The 24,250-nt window shown below is 32.5% G+C and overlaps 1 protein-coding gene across 1 annotated transcript in view; it reads right to left on the reverse strand.

Annotated features, from left to right (window-relative positions):
• LOC111001238 (CD151 antigen) overlaps window positions 1–24,250 on the reverse strand; it is a 160,760-nt gene that overhangs the window by 19,498 nt on the left and 117,012 nt on the right. Inside the window, exon 4 of the mRNA XM_045631995.1 lies at window positions 13,659–13,690. The gene's annotated coding sequence lies outside the window, so the exon portion shown is untranslated. The remainder of the gene's footprint in view (window positions 1–13,658; window positions 13,691–24,250) is intronic.

Genomic DNA, 24,250 nt, shown 5'->3' on the forward strand with positions numbered 1-24,250 from the left:
TCACATTTGAACGAAATTTCACATTGGCGTAGTTCAAACATTCTCTAGTCGATGTTTACATGAGTAATGGAATCTCTATGTACTAATCTTTATTAGCAGATAGAGATTCCTTATTATACTCCTTTGAGTAAAATAAGGAATTGACTACATACGATCCAGGATATCACAGCATCTACAACGTAGCGATACCAGATTTTTAATTCTGAGCCTCAGGTTTCTGTATCTGTTTCATGTTTATTTCTCAATCTAATAGGTAAGTAGGTGATCCTATGCCTGACACACGTCGTCGACTTTTTGAGTCTAAGACATGTCGGTTTCCTCACGATGTTTTCCTTCACCATTGTAGCAAATGTTAAATACGGTCATAGAAAGGTCGTCCATCGGTGCACAGCCGGGGATCGAACCTACAACCTAAAATCGACCTACGAATGAGAATCGTAAGCTATTGTCCATTTTATGTAATATACAGTACTCTTTATAATTAATATTGTTGGGTAATTACTGTGTACAAGGGTTTAATCTTTGATAAATTAACTGTGGTTTAATATAAGATTATGCGCGGAGCGATGTTTGGTGACAATGATAAATTGTGTATAGAAATAAAGCGGCAAGTAACCGAACAATATATCGTAAAATTATTTATGAACCATTCTTTAATGTAATTGAAATATATTGTGTGTTCGATTGTGGTTAAAAATATTTGACATTGTTGGCTAATGGCGCCAATTATATGGCGTAAGCATAGACATTTCATTGTCTTCGGTACCAGTCACTCACGAAAATTACTTTTAACTAATCATTTTAGTATTATTTTAAAACGCTTCCGTGTTCGTCTGCTCAATATTCGTAGTAGTACAAAGATAGTTTATAGGTTCATTAGAAATTAATCAAGAAAAGCTGGTATGTAATATATTAGAAATAAATCATCTGCAGAAAAGGATACGATTGTACGGAAGCGCACTTAGGAACCAAACGACTATCTTGTCTAGAATTATATAAATTGTTAAAGACGTGATAGGTTTTGGTGTTGCATACCGAATACGCATGGCGTAAAGGCAGTTTTGGTAAAAATTACTGTTAGGCGATATTTATAATGATATGCGTCGTCTATATTCTTATTAATAATTTTTATATTCACTTAAAAATATTTATTTATAGCCGAATTAAACATTATCACAATTTTACCGATCTATTTAGAAAAAATCTACACTAATCAAATTGTTTCGTTTTTTATTAGTAAACTTGTAAATTCATTAGTAAACTTTGTTGTTTACGGTTAAAATATACATATCAAATAGCTTTTTAATTATTTTAATAACTGGTGTAAGTTAAAATCTTAAGATAGGATATTGGAGACTTATGTGCTATTGGAAGGAGATAGGCTGGCTTAGTTAGCCAGGACTTTACGTACAACGGATCTATTTAGAGTCTAAGTGCGGAAACTGAGTCCACAAACCATAATCATAGCGATTAAAATTATTTTTTTTTATATTAGCCCAAGAACTTTTAAGCCCACCTATTACTTGGTTGTTCAAGACAGACACCCGATACCAAGACTAAATACCGTAGCAAATAAGCAACTTAGTCAAATATAGATTAAAATAGTTTTTGCTGGCGAAGTTTACTGGTGAGAATTTAAACGATCTTCGTAGAAGCAATATGTAGTTCGCAAAGGCAAGAAACTGTTGAAACGTATAATCGTGGTGAAAATTTAGTGGATGAATAATAAACGATGCCAGCTATTGTGTGAACGGAAGCTACAGAAGTGAAATATTAACGCAGAAAGTGAAAATGTGGAACAAAATAATGAAAAGTTTAAATTACTCGTAGATTGTGAAGGTTAAAATGTTAATTCGCGTAAGTTAACGTTAGATTCACTGTCCCTGATATATTTGCTAGTTAACAAAAAATATGTGTTTGATTTAAATAGTACAAAATATTTATTCATGTTACCAAAATGGTTATAAAATTATAGTTTCTGCCAGTTGGCTATAAAACGGGCGACAATACCAGATTTTAGACTTTTTTAAGGCTTAGCTGATATTTGAATTCAGAACCTCGTAATTTCCGAGCTCAAGTCTGAGACGAAATGTAAAATTTTCTATTATTAAAAATAGAAGATTCAACGTCCAGATTTGTGGTATAGGAAATAGATGTCGATAGGCGTCACAGACAATGTTACAAACAATACTCTTGCATTCTAGTTGTTACCCCAGAGACGTAGTGTCTCTGTAAAAACGGGAAATAGAAATGTCTGCTAAGTAGTTCTAGTAATAATGCATTAATTGATAACTAAATATACCACGTCTACATAAATATTTTATCGCTTTCATATCATAGTCATATTTAAACATATGAATATGAATCTTTACAGATGTCCTGTTCAAAAGTAACACATTTGATGAAATCGTTTAATAATTATCGCGTACAAAAACTACACAAAAATACCGGTGGCGCGACCTTTTAGTTTGGACCTAAAATTTGTATATCTGTTTTGTGATCGTTAGTTTTGCCTGACAGGGAAGTAGGTCGTCAGTCTCGTGTGTCTGAAGCATGCCTATGTTTTTATCGCATGCTCATCCTCACGATTACCTTCTCCTTACGAGCGTTAAATTCACACATAGAAAGTCCATTGGTGCACAGCCGGGGCCGAATTTAATGACTTCAGTATAAGACGCGCACGAAACCTTATTCTGCTCAATGACACCGAAGACAATTTTATTTATAAAATATTTCACATTGCAGGTACAATATCGGTACAAAATAGGCGATATATTATTTATACTAAAGCCTACATGGTATTGTAGTGCGCTATCGAGCGTTGTGACAGACACATGGACATTGTAATGCATGCCGATGCCTCCTAGAGTTGTGTGAACGCTCCATTTAACACGAGTGCCTTACAATGCTTCATCAATATGAAACACTCTATTTAATCTATAGTCTATATTTTATCATATAACGACAACGCCATTATTTTTAGTATGAGTATCTGTTGTTAAGTCTTAGCTGTCAACGTGACATTCACTTTTCTTCAAATATTCGAAAGCTTTTGTTTCGTAACCAGGCCAAGAAATCTTTAAAAAGAAATATTGCTTTTGAACATTAGAATATGTAGTACTAGGTATGTGATGTTCTATGTTGTTATAAATCTCAACCCATTTTTTATTTTTGTTAAATTGGTATATTTCTTCGCAAACAACAGTAATTAATATATATTATTATAGAAACGCTCAAGGAACAAAATACATGCTCACTCATATTATAAGTCTGTTCTGAGTGACGTGTGTTTTCTTCTTTTCTTAGTTTCCTGTATTTATGTTGCCACATACATCAAAATCTTATGGAAAATACACAATATAGTATGTACATTTTTAATGCGTATCTATGATACGCTACATAGGTATATTGGTCCTTTATTTTTTAAGCTTGCATTAAAAGGTGACAAAAAAGTATCGTATGTCAATTTAGGCAGGATGGAAATAGATTTCTTCCAGGTTAGTACCTTCCTTCGTCTACATCTATATGAACAACGTATTTGAGATGAAATAAAGACTAGATCTGTAAAACCCGATATTTTTGTATGGCGAATTTTCAACATTAGTTAAGACTAGATTGTACCTTAAAAACAATAGCCTATAGGTAATATAAAAGTTCCACAAAAGCCAAATCAAAACCGGTAAATTAATTTTTGTTTGTATAATCGGGTTTCAATATAAAATTTGCATAAATTAATAAATTTATTGGCCTGAATTAATTATTTAGCGCCGTATTTGTAGGCAAAATAGATTTATTATTAAAAGAAAAATTTGTGACGTGTTTCATTAATATTAATTCTATTCATATAATTTTAGAAACAACATATTTTATTTCAACTTCTGGAACTTTATACAATAACAAAAAAACGGAAGCGGTTTAAAAAGGTAAAAGGTATTTATATTTTAAAATCACTTCATTATTTATAATATACTATAAATACAGACATTGTAACCCAACTAGTGGAATTTCTTCAAAACATGAGAACGTGAATTTAAATTTTGCTAATGATTTGAATCACGCATTTATTCCAGTCTAAGGCATGTTATTATAGACCAACAGCACGGATTCGCAGCTGGTAAATCTACTCTCTCAAACCTCCTTGTTTTCAGTAATTATATTTTTAACGGTTTAGATAATAACCACCAGACACAATCTACACAGACTTTCAGAAGGCATTTGATAAAGTTGACCATATGATGCTTTTACAAAAGCTGTCTTTTAATGGTATTAAGGGCAATCTTTTAAGATGGTTTACAGCATATCTACATAATCGTGTTCAATCGGTGGTTATAAATGAGTTTACTTCTTCTCAAATAGTAGTGACATCCGGCGTCCCCCAGGGCTCCATTCTTGGGCCGTTGCTCTTTTCCTTATATATTAATGACATATCCAAATGTTTCTTACACTACAATTAATTGCTCTACGCAGACGATTTAAAGTTATACAGAAAGGTAGTTACACTTTCTGACGTGAAACTTATCCAGGAGGATCTCGATAGGCTTAATGACTACTGCCAAATAAACAAATTATTCTTGAAGTATAGTAAGTGTCAGCATATCGTGTTTACAAGAAAAACACATAACACAATCACCGCCAACTTCACACTTGGATACCATGCCCTCGAACGTGTGCGGTCTGTAAGGGATCTTGGTGTCCTTTTTGACTCCAAATTAACCCTAGATAAGCACATAGGCTTAATTATTAATAAAGCCTACCGCATGTTAGGTTTCATAACACGAGTCACCAGACCCTGCAAAGACAAAACCACATACATCCACCTTTATAAGACGCTCGTGCAATCCCAGTTGGAGTACGCCTGTCCCATCTGGAATCCGCATTACGCTATATATGTCGCACAACTGGAGGCTGTACAAAAGAAATTTTTACGCATTTTAAATTATCGGATGAATAGTGGTAGGGCTAATTACAAGGAACTTTTAAAAAAATATAAATTACCTTCTCTGAGTACTAGGCGTAATCTAATAGATTGTGTCACAGTGAGAAAAATATGCGTAAATGAAATAAGTTGTTCAGATCTTCTTGAACTCATACCATTTAATGTTCCTGCCAGGTCTCTACGCTTACATAGAACTTTTAATTTTCAGACTCCCAGAACCAACATTGGGTTCCGCGAGCCTCTTCACAGGATGTGTTCTTCTCTAGATTCAATCAAAAACATTGACCCTTTTTCGCACTCCACTACTGCTTTCTTTAAGAATAAAATAAAGCAGCTCTTAATGTCTTAACTGTATACTATTATTATGTGTGGTGTTGTGTTGTTGTCATGTATTATTTTTATGGTTGTATAAGTGTAACCTGTTGTGGATGCATCCACTGTGTTTGTATTGTGTTTTATTTTTGACTTTGTTTTTATTATAAGGATGTATCTGTTAGGTTTCCCAATAAATAAATAAATAAATAAATCCGCTTCTTATAGCTAAGATTTTTTCTTTTTTGATTGTTTACCGTACATTATTGTTATTTATTTATCTTACACACAAATTAAAACAGACAAAGGCCACAGCCCGATACAATAATGACGAATTATACCTAAGATATTTCACGCAATTAAGAAGCAATTACATAATACCTAGTTACTACCAAAGCAGTTTCACGATAAAACAATAATTATGTTGGTTGTGTACAGCAAACTAAAAACGTTACAAAACCTATCTACCCGTTTCAGTTAATTCTCTAATCGATTTCTAGTGAAATTCACAAGTACACATATAGCTGTGGCATGTGATTTGCATAGACCTAATTCCACATTGAATTCAACTTAACATGCTCACACGGGAGAGTTTGAAATGTAACGATTTCCCAAATTTGTAGAGTGTTCCTTTGAATATATTTCATATGTATGTAATAAACTTGATAAGTTTAAAAGTATCTTACTGGGTCTATATTTGAAATCGGAATAAAAATTATTAAAAAAAAAATATTGAGCGTTAATATATCCTTGTTTTTAAATATATATTAACCGTGGGTTAGCTAACAGATAGTAAATAACTAAATACATACTTGAATGAAACGTTGAGGTGGTCTCTTGTTTATCGCATTACCATAGGCACAATTTCAGTCTTCTTAATAAACATCTCTTTAACCTTGGGACGACAGACAGCCCTTTTAATGCTGTTTTTAGAAGCTGTTTCAGGGCTGTCACTAGTGTGACTGGTTTTATAAAGCGTGTGTGGCCGTGGCTTTCCGAGCGTACGTACCTTAACGGCCGGCAACGCACTTGCATGCCTGCTGATGTTGCGAGTGTCCAAGAGTGCCAGTAAGTACTTAATTCTAAGATATCCGAGTTTTTTTACAAAAAGACTCGGCAAACGGGTAGGACACTCTCAATGCCAAAGGGCTTGCGTTGCCGACTTTTCAGTATTAGTACACTCTTGAGGGACCCTAAGTCGAATTGATTGAGAAATACTTCAGTGGGAAGAGAGTTTAAATAGTGGTGGGGCTTAGCAAAAACTGACTAAAAACGTTCAATGATGGAACGACGGATTCGTATTCGTATTCTCAGCGTCAGCCTCATCAGCGTCCGATGATGAAACTCAGCTGCAGGTAATTATCCGAACATCTCTAAACACTGTCCGCGGTAGAAGATGTGAAATTGGTTGCTCGTTTGTCTCATATCTCATAAAAAGTGCTCAAACGAATTTCCATTTTGTGTCAATAACCACACAAAGTACGAAAACTCATATTATTTTTACGCACAAGAAACTCTATGAATAATTCAATAAAATCAATATTATTGTAAGCCATAGATATTCATAAAAATGAGTATACTTCTCAAGTACGAGCGAGATGAGAATTGTCATTTTTTGGCATAATTCGATATTACTTTTCACGGTTCGTTCGTTCATGAATATCAATGAAAATCTCGGGTATTTTAATATTTGACCAAGAGCATTAGTATCTCTATATAAAGTTTGAGCCTTGGAGAAAAATAATCCGCCAGTAAGAATTTTAAGACAGACAGCGCTAGTTCTAGTCTAGGGTCTTGTCTTGGTCTAGCCTCAGATTTCTTTCTTTCTTCTACTCTTCTTTATAATGGAAGATAGGTATTTCCGAGTGCATCATCTATTTCACGGAGCGGTCGTGGTTGACAGAAGTAAACAGAGATTTAGCATTAAGTAAGATTCCTGATGTCAATCCAAGATCTTTTGACATACTAGAGTAACACTAAGCCTGCACTAATCAACAGAAATTGTGCAGTTCTGGAAAGAATTCAGAATCGTTAACTTCTTAGTTTGATCTCCTCATATGGACTGGAAGATTCTATCCCTTTAAAACATGTTAAAATGAAAACTTTATTATATTGATGTAATTCTAGTGTAATTCGTCTAAACTGTTAACAAATACAGTACATTTTCTACTAAATCACTGACCAGGGGCTACTAGAAAGCTAGTACAAAGCCACGTAGCATCAATATTTATTGAGAATGCAATTGAAACCGCATACAATATAATATATTGTTCCAATTGGTTTCACGTAAGCTTCTACGTAATAAGAGTTGTTGCTCTGTAAAAATAACAAAAGACAGTATATTTTGCGGAGAGTTTATTTCTGCATTCTTTTTAGGTTCATATAATTCTGAATTACAATTATTTCTTTAGATTTTAATTGACATTATTTTAAAAAATCAGTTTGGTTCGCGACTCATTAGCCTAATCAATATTGAGATATTTTACGTATCGGTTTTGAAAGATAAATATATTTATTTCGTATTTTTAATAGCTGATATATTGATTTATAAAAACAATTATACTAAAGACATAGCCAAAGATGAAATAAATCTCTATAAAAAAATTAAATCTGTAAAAAATGTTCAATACAGTTAAGTATTATATACCACATACTTGATTCGGCTATGGTGTGAGATGGTGTAAAAGTGTGGGTATGTACGTGGGAGTGTGTATGTGGAGTGTGCTCAGATGATGATTTAATGCTATGGATGTTCTTATTGCTTCTTTTAATTATATTCCGCGATAGTTCAAACCAGTCAAGGCTTCATTATTGGTCATTGTATGTCCGGGCTTAGTTAATTTATTAGTATTAAATAGTATTTGACGGGATAATACTTATCTCTACAGGTCTTGTTTAGGTCGGTGTTTTAATACCTAGTTAGTGAAAAATTAGTTATAGAAGTATAAAGATATCCTTTTTTAAACCCTTAAACTAGAACTAAGTAAGAAAATTTTGCCACCTACAAGGCATATTAGAGCAATTGGAAGGATATTTTCAGCAAATTATTGACGCAAATTCAGAACCTATTCTGTTAACAAAAGCAATTGTTTTTGATTTTGTTTTTGGTTTTAAAAGCAGAACGGCCTGAAGTTTGAAGTTTTCAAGGAAAAATTTCCAAAGCAAACTTTCCAGTTCTATATTTAAATTTTCAATGATATTATGCGAGTAACGAGGTTTACCGCCAGCGTAAGCCGTCTTTCTTTGTGCTTTGAGGCGCCTTTGCTCGTCTCATATTAAACCTTTGTAAAATGCGGTTGAAACCGGGTTCAAACGGATGCACCTACATTAGCTAATGTGGGTGACACGTTTGGCATGTAGTCACAACTTCCAAGTTTAAATTCAGATAAATGCTGTACAGCTGAACATCTACTAACGGTACAAAGATTCGTTCTACAAATATTCTGTCATAGGTATACCGACAACCAATATACTAAGATTAGTCCACATCACAGGAGAACGAAGAGCTGGCAGCTCACCTCGCACAAAGAATTAGTCTAGCTATTCAAAGGGGGAACGCTGCCAGTATCTTCGGAACCTTATTAGTTCTAAAAAGTTATTAGGTATATTAGAATGAATATATGTACAATATGTTTAAATTATTTTGACTAAACTAATTCTCTAAAAGTCCTATAATTATATACTAAGCGAGTTTAGTTGATATCATCGTGTGTTCTAGTCGTCACTATGCACTTTTCGTTCGTTCGACCTTAGGGAAGCGGCCTATGTCTAGCAGTGAACGTCAACAGGCTGAAACGAACAAATATGTACTTAAGTGTTTGATTTCTAACTTAGAAATATGTTTTCCAATTAAATAATAGGACATTTGACTTTTTGTCAGAAATTTCTTTTATTATATATTTAAATTGATTAAATTACGAAATTTAATATTCGATTACTTACGGAACAATAGTTTGCTTCTGGTTATATGGTATTTATGACTTAAGTAGCTAATTTATAATTGAACGACTCGTAATGCCTCTGTTAATAACTTTTCAATTAAAATAAAATCCCAATGGATTGGGATTGAAGCTCTTCATCAGACGTACTTGAGATAACGGTTTCAGTACATTGTGCTCAAACTTAAATACATATCTAGAAAATCTAAGATGTTTGAATTATAAACTAAATGATTATCAAGATTGTTTGTTTAATATCTTATCGTGAATTATAATGTCGTCTTTATTAACTTTATTTCAAGGAATAATTAACAAAGAAAAAGTAATGGGATTTTGAGATTGCCCATCATTTCTTTATTTCAGATAATTTTTTAGTTACAGTTCGTTTTTGTTGTTATATAAGTATTAGTTAGTATACAAAACAATAATCCTAGATTTTTTTTTGTTTACTTTAAAAGGGGCATAGATAACATACTAACGTTTTAAAATAAACTTAAAGAGGTTTAAAATATGTTTAAAGTTTTAGTTAAGTGTTTTTTTATAATCATCGCAGTCAGGATATAATTGGTGATAACCCTTTTCCGAATGACGGACGGCATTAAAACCGTCTCGTCTCGATAAACAAACTTGACGCACTGGAAGAACTTCCGCAATCCTAGCAACCTCAACGTGTTGGTATACTGAATACAGAGTGTATTCAATAATAAGTTAGACGCCCTGAATCTTTCTACGGTTTATAAACCACACAGTTCTTTACTCAAAATGATATCGATTATAAAGCGAAATAAACCGCCTTTGCTTTTTTCTTTTAGTGGCCAAACTAAGCCAGTAAGTACCGACTAGAATCGTAATTTAAATAATCTCCTATTTGCAATGCAACGTTCCTCCCACATTCTGTTCGGAGCGATTTAGATCAAGCGAGAACAAAAGCACATTTGATTTAGAACCCTTGCTATTTCAACTGAAATCAGCGAAATACTTGTAAGGGTTTGGCACGGGAATAATTGTGAGTTAATTATGGATAATGTTAAGTTAAAACCCTTTTATTTTTTATAGAATACCAAAATGCAAATAATCCTAAAACGCACAAAAAGGACAGTTATTACATTCTTGAATACCCATTTTTACCGTGTACGTTGCCGGTCATTCAGGGAAAAAAACTCATAAAATTTGTTTTGCAATATTAATTAGCTTAGCAGCCAATATAATTTGAACTACGCGCACACAAATACAAAAACTTAAAACGTTTGGCTCCTTCGCTTGGTAAATGTAATAATAATTTGTTTATTTCTAAGAATATAGTTTTGGTTATTGTAGTTGGGAACTTTGCATATTCCACACATAATGGCACATATAAAATTATGATTTTTTATATTATTTTATTCATCACCACTTTGTTAGAGTATATTAAAATATTATCCAATTTATATTATTGTTTCACTCAAATAATCATTAATAGAATAACATTTTTCCAAAAGTAGCATATACTGTATCGCAAGAATAATAAACGTGACATACTATTCATAAAAACATTATAAAACCACAAACAAATACGACTTGAAAGCAAATGAACTAGGTCAAATTAGCTATATACATTAATTTCTTTCCATAAATGTATTAATGGTCCATAAGCGATTCTTTTATAAGTCTAGTCGAAAGTCTTTATCCGCCTAAGGATTATTTATGCTAATTGCAAAAGAGCAGTGTTGGCCTAGTGGCTTCATGCCGTGTGACTCCATGTCAGGTCGTAGGTTCGATCCCTGCCTGTGCAACAATGGATTCCCTTTCTATGTGCGCATTTAACAACTTGCTGTAAAGGTGAAGGAAAACATTGTGAGGAAACTGGTTTGTCAGGCTGATCAGTTGCCTATTACATTGACAAATGATAAAACATATATAGAAATCTGAGGCCTTGATCTAAAAAGGTTGTAGCGCCACTGATTTATTCATTTTTTCTCGAAATAAAAATAGTGAGTTGTATTCATAAAGAAATGCCACTGTAAATACTGTATATACTTCAAGTGAAACTATTGTCATACAAAGATACTAATGCCCAACAAAAGGTCGATGTTGGCTTTTAACTGACCCGTATGTCTTTGTGTTTGGCTATAGAACACAAAGCCGTGACATTGAAAACTTCGGCATGGGCTAGATCTTAGCCTACTTTCTCGCTTTTATTTTTACGTACGCTGTATTATTTTTATAAGAGTAATGGCTGTGCATCTTCTACCGCATTTACCATTGAGTGTTCAGAGTGGTTAGGCTTAATAACTACGGCTGAGTTTCATCATCGAAGACGAAGGCTTTCCTTTTACCCGGGATTTGAACCTGTAATTTATGGTTTGCAATTTGCTATTGAAGATTGAACAAAGTGAGAAGCTAAACTGGCCGCTAGGAAAGTTTACTATTAACAGAATTATGGCACCCGTTTAACATGACATTTATGTACGACATAAATTCCTTCACAATTAAAATGTATCACATAAAGCGATTAATAATAACGCAATAATACTTAAATATCTGGATTCGGATGTTCTCCTAATGGTGCTATTAACAGCCATTTCATAATTACCATACTAATATTTATCATCCCTATGCGATGCGATTGTACGTTTTATGCTATATTTTAATAGATATAAAACAATTGTATACTGGTATATATATTAGATTCTCGCACGTACAAAAACTGTATTAATAAACTTGGAAAAAACCATTTTTGTAATTATTTGTAAAACATAATTACACAATAGATGGCGAGTATATCAAATAATTAATTCTTATTTGTAAATAAATGGAAAAAAGAAGAAACAAACAATAAGATACGTTATACTTGTGTAATTACAGGTATTTTAAAATATTATGGTTAGTGCTTAGGATCATTCATCTAATATGTTAACATCGAATAAAAGTCAATCCAAACACATAATTATTAACTCTGGGGCCGTGGCGATCACACGAGTGCACAGGGCACAGGAGCTAATTAAATATTTAAGTTGGCGCCTGGTAGAAGATACCGGTGACACCAGAGCTGGTGATTTCCTCGCTCAACGAATAAGTTTAAATCGTAAAATAATACATCGAGGAAACGTCATTAATGGCACACTGTTGCAGGGACGAAGCTTTCACTTGATATAGACGTGATAACGTCTTATACTTCGATGAACCCGGCTACACGCACGAAAAAACATGATGCATGCGGCGTTACCTCGCTTATGACGCATGTGGCGTTACTTTCGTGTTCAATTTAAGGCTTGAAGTGCAAGCGAGAGCGCGGAACGAGCGACAAAGAGGCAAAGTCGGCTGCGTTCGGCAGCGTTTGTTCGTTAATTGAAACAATTGTATTTATGTGTACAAATGAATGTAACTTGATCAATTAAATTGTGATTTCCATTTATTCCCTATATATATATATATATATATATATATATATATATATATATCCATTCAAAATATCTATCAAACAAATAAGAATAAAAAATTTCTTTTGAAAAATGGAACCAGGCATGTATTTTCTTATGATGTCAGTAATAAACCGACTTTACAGACAACCGTTTTTTAAAGTTTTTTAAATTTTCTTTTGATTTTTTTTTTTTATAACTATGTTAATATTATATATTATATAACAGTTTGATTGTTACAATTTCTAATAAACGTTATACTATAAATAAGATTTTACAATATTAAAACTTTGCAAATATTATAATTCCTGTGTCTCATATGAGAGCAAAATACGTTTTAAAATGAATTTCACCTGAATTTTTAATAGCAGGATACTGGAAGAATGGAATGTAATGAATGAAACGTACGCGGTGCAAGTTTCATGCAATAATCCTTGAGTTCATGAATATTGTAACAACTCGTTGAGATGTAGGAGTGTTTCAAAGTTTTCTAATAAAGTTCTTTTCAGGTATTTCTAGGTAACTCTAGGTGCTTCGGGCGATTGCACAAAATAAGTGAGGTCAGGCTTTGATGTAAAATAGGCCCCTGTGTGCTTTTTTTACGTCTTAAACTTTTGCCCCATTTAAATAGTGCATATACGCTACAAAATTTGTTTTTTACCAAATAAACATTCTACTACTCTACTTTTACTATTCGTAAAAGTAGTTATCTAAGTTCTAATAATCTAACGCTTAAAAACAAAATATTTATTTCCTTCAATGCACCTAATTTGCGATAGAACTAATGCCTTAGTTTAAATAGTATGAAGTTAAGATGTAATTCTGCATACGTACAAGAACAAACGCTCAGAGTAATGGTGGCAATAATTTTGGTACAAGACTTTGGTCTTCGGGTGCTCTAAAAATAATAGGTTCAGAGATTCAAACCGAAAATGATCATCTTTTATTGTATTAAATATGTGATCAACTTAGTCACAGAAACGTTGACATAATAGATTGTTACAACGAATGTTAAAATATTTAAATATGATCGTTATTTCATAGAAAATGTCGTAATTGTTTTTTACTACTTACAATATAGTTGTTGTTGTTCCCGTTACGATTATCTGTAAACAAGAGAAAAAGTTTAAATAATTTACATACAAAACATAGTAATGGGAAAACTTTGTTATTTTCTTTGTCATTTAGATACTATGAAATATTTGATTATTGTATCCTCCAATCCAGCTTCGAAATTTAAATATGTAGTTGAATTGCATCCAGGCAAATTAAATTACTCGCTACATTCATGCATACATGCACTTGAAAGATTTATCAGCTGAAGTATCTTCAATAAATTTTCGTCCAAAAAATGTTACGATCCATTTCCATTATTTACCGGACGAGTGCAGGGAAATTCGTGAGTTGAACAATTGTTCACGAGTACAATTCAAAACTTTTTAAAGGGAATTCCGTACAATTTGTCTTGTTCGTTTGTCATTCAGACAATTTTCCATATTTTGTTCATTATTAAAATAATATAAGAAATGTATTGTTGAAAGGAAATATATTAACACATATAAAAAAGAACAATGACAGCTGGGGCACAAACGCACGTAAATGCTTAGCTGCTAATTAAATAGTGGTCAATAGATGAATTGGTATTTAGAAAATATTTTTACTATTATATTATACACAAAAAGGGTTACAAAATGGTTGCTATTCTTAAATCGCATATTATAAGTGAAGCGATTCTTTGGCGTTTGCCTTGCGTCTTTTAGCGTCTTGGTTTCATTAGATGCTTAAAACTGGTGACTGATTGTAAGACTGAAGACGAGAATAACAATCAAAAACAATAGTAGTAGAGAATCTTGGGCCGTGTGGTTCAGGCAGCAACTAAAGTTTTAAGTTAAGTACCTACGCCTAATAACTACGCATTAGGTGAGCCTCCTGCCCGTTTGCCCTGTTCTATAAAAAAAAACGCCTGGGTAGTACAGACGACTGTCGTTAATTCGAACCTGTCTATAATTCAAAGTCATCACGACTTCCCTACAAAATCTTTCGAACTAATTACATTTTTATGCATTTGGTTATTACAAGGTAAAAGTCATTGCTTTATGAAAAACGACGCGTAATTTCGAAGTCATCGGCGTCCAACACTGCTTTCTTATGAAATGAGTTTCGTTAATTTTGGTATCTGTTGGTGACGGCGTTTGATGGCTTTTACGCTGAGATCTTAGCTTGACTTCAAAGCAAGCCGAGTAAGTATGTTATTATTTCGGAACGGACTACAATTGATTGATTTTACAGCTTAGCCAATTTTTTTTACTGAAAATACTATAAAACCTATGAAAAATATCCAATTTTTTTCCTAACTCAACGAATAGGTACAATACGAGGTAAAAATACGTGTAACCCACCCAGTATTAAAAACACACTGCCACAGAGTCTAAACTTTTTAATTTCATTCTAATTTTATATTTGATTATTACTATGTAGGTCCAGAATATTGTAAATACTGTGTGTGTTGAAATTAAACATATAAACGCTTATGTGTTTAATGCTAAACGTTAATTGCGTTTATGTGATACTTATCAATACTGTGATCACTTATTCAAATTGCGAGTTATGAACACTTGACATGAATTAGTCGGAGCCATCAACTAAGTCTCAAACTTTAGAATTTAAAGTAGGATGTAACTTAGCAAAGCCCTGATTATTATTCTACGGAGATGTGGGGATTACGGAACATTTCAAAAGACAACATTTAACATTTCATTATTAAGATCTTCGATCATAGAATTAAAATAAGTAGTAGAAAATGAGAGGATTTTTAATTGTTAATGTTACAAGGTTTATAGGTAATTTGTTAAACTGAAACAAACTAACTAAAGTTATTTTGAAGTTATACTACTTTTGGCGCGTTAGGAAAAAATGATGTGAGTAAATTGTTACGATGCGACACCCTGAAGTTAGCTATAGTCAACATTTTAGGTTTTTTGTGATATATAAATAAACTTTATTTAACAACATAAACCGTTTTAATAAAACTTTAGCTATATTTTTAAGACTATTTTTAGCCGCATCACGTGTGCAACTGTGCCCGATGCACGCGGTAGTGCTTCTTTGGGTGTGTGCGTGCCCGCGGCACAGCCGCCATTTTGTATTAAAGTTCTTTTTACCTAAGCTAAAACTGCTACAATATCGTAGCCTGCTCTACGCTGCGTAGCGGTCATTAGTTCGGAAAAATAATATTCTCTTGGACGACTTGGTCACGTTCTACTTTTATCACTCGCTTACTCTATTAAGATATGCCATTTATGTATTAGGCTTGGATGTGCACGCAAATATGTCAGTCATGCACCAGTTCTTGTTATACTCTGTAGTCCCAGAAATCATTTGAAAATTATGGAGGAATTTTTTTTACATAGATATACTGTATGTCAATTTTTTTTTTTTTAAATCTTTTATTAATCTAATATGGAAGATGGTGATTAGCCTCTTGACACACGCTGTCGACTTTTTGGGTCTAATTCAAGCCGATTTCGTTACGATGTTTTCTTTCACCGTTTGAGCCAATGTTAACTGCGCAAATTGAAAGAAAGTCTGTTGGTGTAAAGCGAGTCGTATGCCACTGCCAAGGCCATCACTGCTCACGACAAAAAAACGGAAAATAAAAATATTGACTTGTTACATTCTTTGAAATCTTCAAAAGTCGTTTATCTTCGTCATGCAAATGTTATCTAAACTGAATTCGGGATCGTTTTCAAAGTTAAAAGCGATAAATTACATTGAGATGATAACCTAAAGATAAGCGTTACCTTCACTTTCTTGAATAGTAAATATGTCAGATGTTTGGGAAGTTTAATTCGTTTATAAAGGAAACTTATTAAACGCGTTTTGGAGTTATGAAATGAGTTTCGTTAATTTTGGTATCTGTTGGTGACGGCGTTTGATGGCTTTTACGCTGAGATCTTAGCTTGACTTCAAAGCAAGCCGAGTAAGTATGTTATTATTTCGGAACGGACTACAATTGATTGATTTTACAGCTTAGCCAATTTTTTTACTGAAAATACTATAAAACCTATGAAAAATATCCAAAATTTTTTTCTAAGTTTATTTTTACAACAATCAATAATTAGTTAAACGAAAATTGAACTAAAGATTTCACTCCCTATCGGAAAGATTCGATAAAAATTCGTTATTTAAATTTAAGTATTTTATATTATTACTACTGGTGAAGTTTCGAAAATATCCGTACGGATGCTATATTAGCCCTGAAACAGATTTAATTTCAAAATATCTTTGGCGTTTAATAAGATCAAAGAACAGCCTTTAATGTAATAAAAAAGGGCAATTCATCGAAGTTGAAGAAGGCAACATTTTATTGGAAATCAAGACTCGGGCTAATATGAACCATTAGTAGTCAAGATCTTTTCCTAGATTGATTTCTATTTATTATTAAAAAACACAGGCGCTAACCTGACCTTTAAATTTTTTTGTATGTCTGACACACACCATTGACAATTTGTGTGTAAGGCCTGCCGGTTTCCTCACGATGATTTCTGCACCGTAGAAGCGAGTATTAAATGCCCACATAAAAAGTCCATTGGTGTAACTCGGGGATTACAGACGCACGCCGAAGTCACTAGGCCATTCTGCTCCTATATTATTATTATAAACTAGGGTTTCATTTTTTAATTAGAATACTTGAATATTATATTATCTACAAAATATATGACTAGCCGGGCGAAGTCAGAACAGGCCGGAACTATATTTCAAAGAACCGTGCAATTCAGCAAATTTAATGTCCGATTAATTAACGACTTTAAAATACATTTACAATGTATTGTTTGGAATTGTAAACCAACTTTGAATAAAATATTCTTGGCTGTTGCTCGTAGTTACTATAACAATAGCAATTATTGTTTAGTTTAAACTGAATACTTTGAAAATGTATCTATACGTATAGACGCAACAGCGCCTTGTTCGAAGTAGAAAATCGAACTTAAAATGTTACCACTAAATGCTCGGAGATTTCAATAAAAAAACTTACAGCAAAAATCCTGAACATTGATTAGATCCAGGATTCGTAATGCTGGTGCAATAAAAGTGAAAAGGTTAACCCGGATGCGATTTCATCACATGAAAAGCTTTAGCTTTTAAAACGATTTTCATGTACGCCCAGCTGTTGCATACCAATGTTTTAAAGTGCGGGATTAAAATATACAACGTAGTTTTATACTATTACGCCGTGTTTTTAGAATATGTGAAAATCTCGTTTGCAAAATGAATGGTATAAATTATCATATTTGTATCATCACTCGCAAAGTAAACGTCAAACGTGTGCGCGGCCACAGATAAGTGAAATTATTATTGGTCAAAGACTATAGCCATGGCGCGGCTCAAAGCATAAGTAGTCAAATCTCCTTGGTGTTACAAGCTTCGCCTAATCGACGTGTAAATGTAATGATTGAATCAATATTTCCATAGAGAAATGAAATTTAAAAATTTTCATATTCATGTTACGTTTAATTTATAATGGGACCATGTTTATTAGGGGTTTAAAAAATATGTTTTATGGATATTGTTTATGCCAGTTTCAAGTAAAATGGGTTTCCTATAGCAACTGTTATGGCACGAATGGTTGACACAATGTTATAGAATTGTTATCGTTGTCTGCACGCACACATTCAGTTGTTATTATTTTAGTGAACGCATTCTCTAATCTTCAAAGTCCATGAAATTTGATTGAAGTTTTGTCCGTTACATACGTTATGAATAAACTAGGTTCTAATACTAACAATAAATTAATCTATATTTCATATCCATAACGATATTATTGTTTATTATAACAATCAAATATACAGTACTTACAATTTTCTTACATACATAGTAATAATAAAAATTTAAATTTGATTATAAAGAAAATAATTTTTAATAAATAAATAATAAATAATAAATTCGTCGAGCGAGTTTGCTTATCTTACCGAAGCCGCGTACAAATTATTTGAAGAAATCTATTAGGTATGAGGGTGTGCAATTATTTAACCAATTACCATCTCAAATTCGCAATATTGGAGTGTTTGACAAATTCAAAAAGGCATTAAAGATGCATGTTAGAATGAACATAGCTGACTAAAATTGTTACGGCTAATGGCGACGTGTATCTCGCTCGTATATAATATATACATATTAATATTAAGTTTCTCATGTAAATAAAATATTTATGTTTTGTAATGAGAAATAAAGTTCTTTAAACATTATAATTTAATATTAAATTTAATAACACTATTAATTTAAAACGTTACTTTATTCCATTTATAGGGAATTTTATCTAAGCTAAAGAAGCTTAATTTATTAATAAGATGACTTAATATTTATGCTATCAAAAGTTAAAATAAGCATAATCTAGTACTTATGAAATAATAACTTAAGGAGGATAAGTTCCATGCAACTTCCTTACAATCGGTCGCCCGCAATATCGCAGAACACAACTCCCGAGGGGATTTTTTCTATCAAGGAAGTCACAACGTTTGTTACATCGGCGAATGTACAATGTAAATACATATTTAGGTATTAGATAGGTAAAAAAGCATAAGTAAACAATAATAATATTAAATAGTAAACAATGTATGGTTGCTAAAACGACTTGGCGAAAGGTTGAGGCGAGGAAAATGTTGACCTAACTGGTTTAGTAAAGGAAACTGGTAATAAAACATAAAAAATAGAAACCGACCAATAATTGAGCGATTTCATAAAACGAGTAAATAGCGCGAAGCACAAGCGTCAGACATAGCGTCGTCACAGATAACTAAATGTTGGGATATGCCACAGAGTAAGTATGGATTACAGACGTAACTCACCTGTTAGCACAAAATATTTATAAAAACTTCGGTCGAACAGTTGTATAAATTCTAGGATTAAACCTTTGACATCTATAGTTATGAACTATATTAGCTTTTGTTCTTATAAAATTATTTTCTTAAAGTAATGTTATTAATTTTCTTTATTACTGAACAATGTTTAAAAACCGTCATCATAGAAACATTTGAATGTTCGTAATTCAAATACAAATATTAGTTGTTTTATTTTTCATAAATTTCAAAACCCTCTTTTCTCCTATATCTTCCTGTTACTGAGTAAATGTGATAGGGATGACTGATCTGAAATTTTTGCACTCAGGAAATAGATCCCGAAATCATATTACGATATGCGGACCTTTAATGGATACGTAACTAGCCTAAGTAAGGTTTACTTAAAAAAATCGAATTTTAGTGAATTTATTATTGCTAAGAGTATTAAATAACATAAGAGTAATGGAGTCTTCTAGTGTGGCCTAGTGGTTCCAGCGTGCGATCTCATTCCTGATGTCATAGGTTCTTTGCGCCAATTGACTTTCTTTATGTTTGCGCATTTAATATTCCCTCGAACGGTGAAGAAAAAGATCGCGAAGAAACCTTGATCCAAAAAGTCGATGGCTTGTGCCAGGCACAGAAGACTGATCACCTACTTGCCTAGACAAAACATTGATTACTAATGAAACAAACAGACACAGAAACACACAAAATAATAATATGAATTATCAAAAAAAAAATGGAATGAAAAAGTTAAAAAAAACAGGAAAAGTAACATTTTAAGTGTGTAATGTGCGCGCACTGGAATTAATACTGGCCTTAAAGATTACGAAACAATTCAGACATCTGAGGCCCAGGCCTAAAAAGGTTGTAGTTGTGATTGTAGTAGCGCCACTGATTTATTTATTTACAAAAGGTTTTAAAGCCAAACGATGCAAAATTAATTCTTTTTACGTTTGCCTCCTGTAACTAAAAAAAAAACACAACACTAACAGATAATACATGTTGAGTGAGTTGTACTTTTTTAAAAGGTATCTGGAGAAAATTCAAATACTTTTTTTAGACAAGTAGGTGATCAATCTACGCGACAGACACCGTCGATTTGGGTCAATCAATTGTTGCCATAAAAGTACTTTTCGGATCTCAATTCTTTTCTCAGGTCTGGCATAAGTATTTTCAAAAAGGATTGAATGCAATTTTATACGACAATATTTTTTAAGAAATTCTATTCATAATTGCACTCGGTATCATATAAGTTCAGTGGCTTTAATAGTAGTAATTGCAAATAACGTTTTATGTTTTTTTATATAATATATATGTAACAACTCTTAGATTTGAGATTTTATTGACTCATAAATAATTTAATTGCTTAAAATTATAATTTCCATGTTGTTTTTTAATTTATCCATCATAATATGTATCGTTTTCTAAAAATGCGAATAAAATAAAATCTTACTTGTACAAAAACAAATTTCCTTTCTCGAATATTAAATAGAGACATTAATATAAAAATAACATATTTTCAGCGTTCTTCATCTTGACTATTGACAAATTGCCTGCTTTAAATATCAAGGAAAAATAATTCAGGGGATAATTTGTTCCGACACGCCCTCACTCTTATCAGTCACTTAAAAAAATGTGAATTAGTATTTTAAGGATCAAATTGGAAATTATTCGATTTCTTTTTCATTTATAAAAATGTTCTGACGCTTCTTCAAAACGTTCGTCCTACTTCGTGATTACTCTGTCGCAGTAAAGTAGGTAAATCAGAGAGTTAATTGAATGTCTAAGTTAATTAAAGATAGATATTTAATGAAGTCGCTAGCATTTTGATTTTAATAAAGCAGCATCGAAAACGGTTAACTATCTGTCTGACCGAAAGCCAGCGTGTTGATTAATAATGTAAAACAAGATGGCGGTCTAGATATGTCTAGAGTTTCAATTAACTCTCTGATTTAACTACTTTACTGTGACATCTCCACATGCCACCTCGTATAAAAAGTTAAGACTGTAACGATAAGCGAACTAGCGAACAACTTCCTTTATCATATCAATGTTGCATAGTTTAGTACATTCGTAATTATATTCGTAGTTACAAATTTATATTCTTTTAGATTTTTTATTAAAGTAATAATAAATATAAAACATGTGTGTAATTCACTCGCGGTACAAGTGAAACCTTCAAATTTTGGTTTGATAATGGAAAGACGAATGTGATTTTAAATATAATATCTATATTAATTTTGATAAAAACTAAAGTTTAACAATTAAACCGAAAAACGATTGTTAAAGAGACAGATACATAAATACATTAAATTTAACGTGGGGGGAAATGAGATAGGCCTTGTACAGTGTATAAACTTAAAATTAGTGCAGTGAGAAGTTTTCACTTCAAAAATCTTTTATATATAATGATATGTAAATAAAATTGATAAATTTCATCATTTAAGTAAGATAAATTAATCTCTTATTTAATGTTTTTTTTTTAATTTAGAAAATGATGAAATACAGACTGAATTTAACTGCGTATGTCTCGTTTTACTATCACTTTTTCATTTCGTCGACTTTTGAATCACAACGATGCTATAGAAGTTTTCACTTCAAAAAGGATAACTCTGAATGTAGATATCTACATAGAAATCAAGTAATTTTCGAGGAATATTTAATAATTAAAACAGTGAAATACTGTTACAAACCAATATCATTTTCATTTCCCTTGCTCCTGTATTAATTTTCACTTTGTATCGGGTGAATTTATTGTTAAATCTAAATTAACCCTTGTTGTGATAAACGAGAACTGTTCTGTTTCCCTGAATTACGGTAATTAAATCTATCTGGTAATATTTAAAAGATGAACACCGAAAGAGAGTGAGATGAATACTCGTTGTTGAAAGGCATCGATTTTTATTATTTATTTCCTTTTAAGTAACATTAGGCATACGGGCATTAGGCTCACCTGATGTTAAGCATGTGCAAGTATGTGTTTTTCTTGAAGTGCGTTGCCAGCCACTTTTTAAATAGTATGCTCTTTTCATGAAGGACCCTTAGGCGAATTGGTTCGGATTTACTTCAGTGGGACTGGTTCCTTATAGAAACGGAGCTATGTGGGATTTTTTTTCTGCTGCCTTGACGTCCGGTGAATTAACTCAGCAGATCTGAACACTTGATGGTAATAAAATGCGGTAGAATTAACAGAATGCGTCCGTCTCATATAGAATATCTTTCCATTGAATTTTATTTGACAAGAATTTTATTTATCCACAGAAAAATCGTAGAAGTTACGACTAGTAATTAGAACTCGGACGTTAGTGGCCAGTTCAGCCAGTAAGTATTGTTTATTCAGTAGTGACATACTTGATCCTTATTATAACAATTTACCTACTGGCGATTTATTTAGATAATATGACTAATACGTGGTATTCTGTGATAAATAATCATCCGATTGAACCATGTAAAACAGTTGTTGTAGTGTTTGGTTATTGAACTTACATTCAAAGAACAACATAACAAATTATACGGCACCAAACAACAAATATTCAGGCACCTCTTGTTCGAATTCTTCGCAACTATAACGGATTGAACACAGCTTATCCGGAACTGGATATATTCGGTAATGGGCTGATCGGTTTTAGAAAAAGCATTGTTGGGTGCCTTTCTCAAACCTGTAGGTACGCTAACTAGCTACGTACGTAATTCGCTTTTTTGCTGATGATTTTTCTGTTTCTCTATTTTAAGTTCCAACATTCTTTGTAATTTTATTTTATTGTGTAATTATCTTATCTTGTTTATGTTTTTAATTGTATTTTTTTAGGATAACTTATGTTTACATGTATTGTCATACATATTAGATATAAGATTTTATAAAATTATCAGTAGATTTAGTAATATGAGTGATGTTGTAGACTTAATAAAAAAATAATGATATACGGGGTTATAACAGGTGTCCTTAACGCGATCTCTAACAATCTATCTCTTCCAGGCAACACTATTGTGTTTTTATTCGAATTTAATGATAAAAAGTTGTTGATCATGAAAAGGACAATTTAAGATTACGTACGATCAAGCCTAACTTAAGACTAATAAGTCATCTAATTTCCTAAAAACAGTACTTCTATTTAAGAAACACTCATTACCAGGATCAATAAAGCTGTTTCTAATTGTTTATATAAAATAAATTGATTCATGAAGGCGTGATTAGAAAACAAGCGGAAATAGTACTAAAGCTGACAATATGTGTTTCAAATGACAAAAAAGTGTAAATTGAAACGCACATCTATTATTAAAAAGCTTTCATCCCGTTTGAGGCATAAAGTGGCCTGAATTACATTACTGGACTTCGCCAATCTTTATTGAATTGGGAACCCTTTTTAAGTAAACATCCGAAAAGTTCTGGGCTTCGCAACAACTACAAACTTTGTCCCTAAAATTTTTTTATTGATTTCATTTGCCTCGCTTTGTTGACGAATTGTGCCTGATAGTCTTGTTAATCGAATTTACTAGTTCAAAATAACCATATTTTAAAGATATATCTATACTGATACATCGCTTTATAGAAAGAAACAAATGACAGACAATTTCATCTTCGGACGTCAAGGCAGACTACACAATACTATTCGTATTACACCGACGTCGGTCGTTTAGTTTTTGGCGCATCACCACTTTGTGGAACCAGCTGCCCACTGAAGTATTTCCGAACCAATTCAACTTAGGGTCCTTCAAGAAAAGAGCGAACAATTCTTAAATGGCCGGCAACGCACTCGCGAGCCCTCTGGCCTTGAGGGTGTCCATGGGCGGCGGTATCACTTAACATCAGGTGAACCTCCTTTTATG

The sequence above is a fragment of the Pieris rapae genome, chromosome 17 (genome assembly GCF_905147795.1).
Source record: "Pieris rapae chromosome 17, ilPieRapa1.1, whole genome shotgun sequence".
Taxonomy (NCBI): domain Eukaryota; kingdom Metazoa; phylum Arthropoda; class Insecta; order Lepidoptera; family Pieridae; genus Pieris; species Pieris rapae.